This window comes from Lolium rigidum, chromosome 5 (assembly GCF_022539505.1).
Source record: "Lolium rigidum isolate FL_2022 chromosome 5, APGP_CSIRO_Lrig_0.1, whole genome shotgun sequence".
NCBI lineage: Eukaryota > Viridiplantae > Streptophyta > Magnoliopsida > Poales > Poaceae > Lolium > Lolium rigidum.
Genome location: NC_061512.1, coordinates 51,447,693 through 51,450,604, shown reverse-complemented (window position 1 = coordinate 51,450,604; position 2,912 = coordinate 51,447,693). Strand labels below are relative to the sequence as shown.

Genomic DNA, 2,912 nt, shown 5'->3' with positions numbered 1-2,912 from the left:
ATAGCACAAATAGCAGAAAGTGAACAATTATGCTTACAAATAGTAGAAAGTGAACAATTATGCTTACAAATAGTAGGTTCCATGTAGGAAATATCACACAAATGGCAAAAGCATCATCATCTAGCTAGCAAAACGTGGTCCATCATCTAGCTAGCAAAACGTGGTCCATGTAGGAAATATCACACAAATGGCAAAAGCATCATCCATCTAGCTAGCAAAAGCCAAAGATTTCTACTCGAACACTACTCCATTGCTAGTTCGTCATGTGTCACAAGGTACTCAGCAAACATCTCATCAGCTAAATCCTGCCTAAACGTGGTCCATGTCTCGCTTATTTGCACACTTCTAATTAGTGCGACATCATCTGCAGGTTCAGGGACCGTAGCTGCTAGTTCAGCGTCAATCTCCTGCAGCAATAGATCATCCCTCACATGTTGTCTATCCCTTGCATAGTTGTGTAACACACAACAAGCATTAATAATTCGAATCTGCAAATATTTATGTCATAGTTAGCAATTGTTCTTCAACAACCCAAACCATCTACAAACCATACCGACATTTATTACCTGGTCTTCTATGGAAAAGAAAGAACAAGACCGTAGGATGGCCCATTTTTTCTTCAATAGCCCAAAACATCTCTCCACTACATTTCTAGCACGAGAATGCCTCAAGTTGTACAACTCCTTTTCAGTTTGGGGCCCTAGTATACTAGCAGCCCACTCTTTCAAGTGGTACCTAGTGGATCGAAATGGAGATAGGAATCCAGGTCCATTTGTATAACCCGCATCAACTAGGTAGTACTTCCCTATATGCATCAAATAAGTAAGTTAGTTATGAAATAAACATGAGAAAAAGAAAGCCAAGAGCAAAGAGAGGTACCCTCTGGTACAACAAATGCATCTTGGCGGTCAATTCTCATGGCATCTTTCAACACTTTAGAGTCCGATGCCGAGCCCTCCCAACCAGGTAGAACATAGAGAAACTTCATGTTCCAATCAACCACACCCAACATATTAGTGGTGATGTCTTGTTTTCTATTCCTATACCTCCCTTTGTCAGTCACCCTAACAAACACATCAATATGACACCCGTCTAGAGCTCCAAGTGCATTGGGAAACCATTTCCATTTGTAATCCTCGGGAGGGGTGGCAGTAGGCTCAGGAAGCTTGATGAACTCCCCAGTTAGAGATAAGATGGCAGTTAACACATTACCGAAGTGCCTACTGGTTGTCTCTAAAGACCGCTCATAGCCAATCATCCGCATTTTAGTTCCATGCCCAACTACTTGTAAGAACATAGCAACATTTTCTTCTACCGTGACATAGGTTGTATCTTTGAGACCACCCTTCTCACGCAGCATAGCGCAAAGATTATGGAAATTTCTTTTTGTTAAACGCAACTCATCATAGCATCTTGTCTCCGTCCCATTGTATGTTCTTGCCAATACATACTTTCTATATGCCACCTTCTTCTCAAAGTCATCGAAGGCACCTAGGTCCCTCGGTGACCTTTGAGTACTAGCATATGCTAATGCAACCATAGACACCTCAAAATACAACTTTGTGAGCATTATCCTTTTTCTTTTTCTTCGTTTGTTCTCTTCACAAATGTAATGAACCAATTCTTGGTGAGACATGATGATTCTACAATGCACAAACAAAGTTTGAAATTTAAATATGCATAGCCCAAGTTCATATAACTAATTAACATGTAAGCATTCATATGACAAACAACAAAATTCCATATTGCCCAAATTCATATCTCATATCCAAAGTACAGAGAATGAATTTCAAACCTTCACAATCCTCAACACTTCTTCTTCTCCTAATTATCTGCGAAATCAAAGTGCAAAAAATCAGTACAGAGAATGAACAAACCCGTCATTTTTTTATCAGTGTGCAAAATCGGAGTCCGGCTGGGCATGTCTGGCCCCTTGTCCACAAGCAACGAGCAAGGCTGGGCATGTCTGGCCCCTTGTCCACAAGCAACGAGTAAGGTAAACTCCGGCCGCCGCTGTAAACTGCCCCGCCCCGCCGCGCGACCATCTCCGGCCGGCGCTGTGAACTGCCCCGCCCCGCCGCGCGACCATCTCCGGCCGCCGCTGTAAACTGCCCCGCCCCGCCGCGCGACCATCTCCGGCCGGCGCTGTAAAGTGCCCCGCCCCGCCGCGCGACCATCTCCGGCCGCCGTGGAGCCACCTGCCGCCGCGCAACCATCTCCGGTCGCTAGGGTTTCCGCTGCGGGGAGGGGCAGCCAGGGGGAAAGGGGGCGGGGAAGATAGGGGGCCAGGGGCGCCGGATGCTGGCCGGAGAGAGGGAGGGTACGGGACAGAGAGACGGCGGCGGAGCAGTACCTGCGCGGCGGGGCAGCGTCGAGCAAGGCGGGCGACGCGGGCGGAGAAGAGACGGGCGGAGACGAGACGAGCGCTCGGTGACGCTTCGTCAATACAGAGCGATACAAAGGTCTTGACCTCTGAATTGGAGAGAGGGATAAGTTAGTTGCGGGCCGGGTCTCCTCTGAATTGGTTTCCAATTCCACAAAGCAATACTAAACACATCCAAACGGTGGAATTCGGGTTTCCAATTCTGAAAACCCAATTCAGAGCCCAATTCCTTGCAACCAAAGTGTTTTTGTTTGTATCGCCTGTCCTAGCCTACGGCTAATTGGTTGAATGTAAATGATGTGATAAGATGAGGTTGAATGCATGCATCGACTTCAATTCAAAGGTAATAAAAACTTCTATTGTCCTAAAAAAAGGTTGATGTAAAAGTAATGAAAGCTTTCATTGTTCTAAAACAGGTCATACTCTTCACGGCCTAACTTCGTGTTAATTGTGATCAATGCGTTGCCTGGACTACGCATTCATGGCTGGTTAACTAGCCAACCTTCATTCTTGCTGTACAAAGGAATTT

At 45.9% G+C, this 2,912-nt stretch overlaps 1 long non-coding RNA gene across 1 annotated transcript; it reads right to left on the bottom strand.

Annotated features, from left to right (window-relative positions):
- Positions 1–1,079: 1,079 nt before the first annotated feature.
- Positions 1,080–2,376, bottom strand: LOC124658079. The gene is made up of 3 exons (XR_006989002.1): positions 2,354–2,376; positions 1,796–1,832; positions 1,080–1,643 (listed from the first exon to the last, which is right to left on the bottom strand). It is a non-coding gene; the product is annotated as an uncharacterized LOC124658079 (long non-coding RNA).
- Positions 2,377–2,912: the final 536 nt, after the last annotated feature.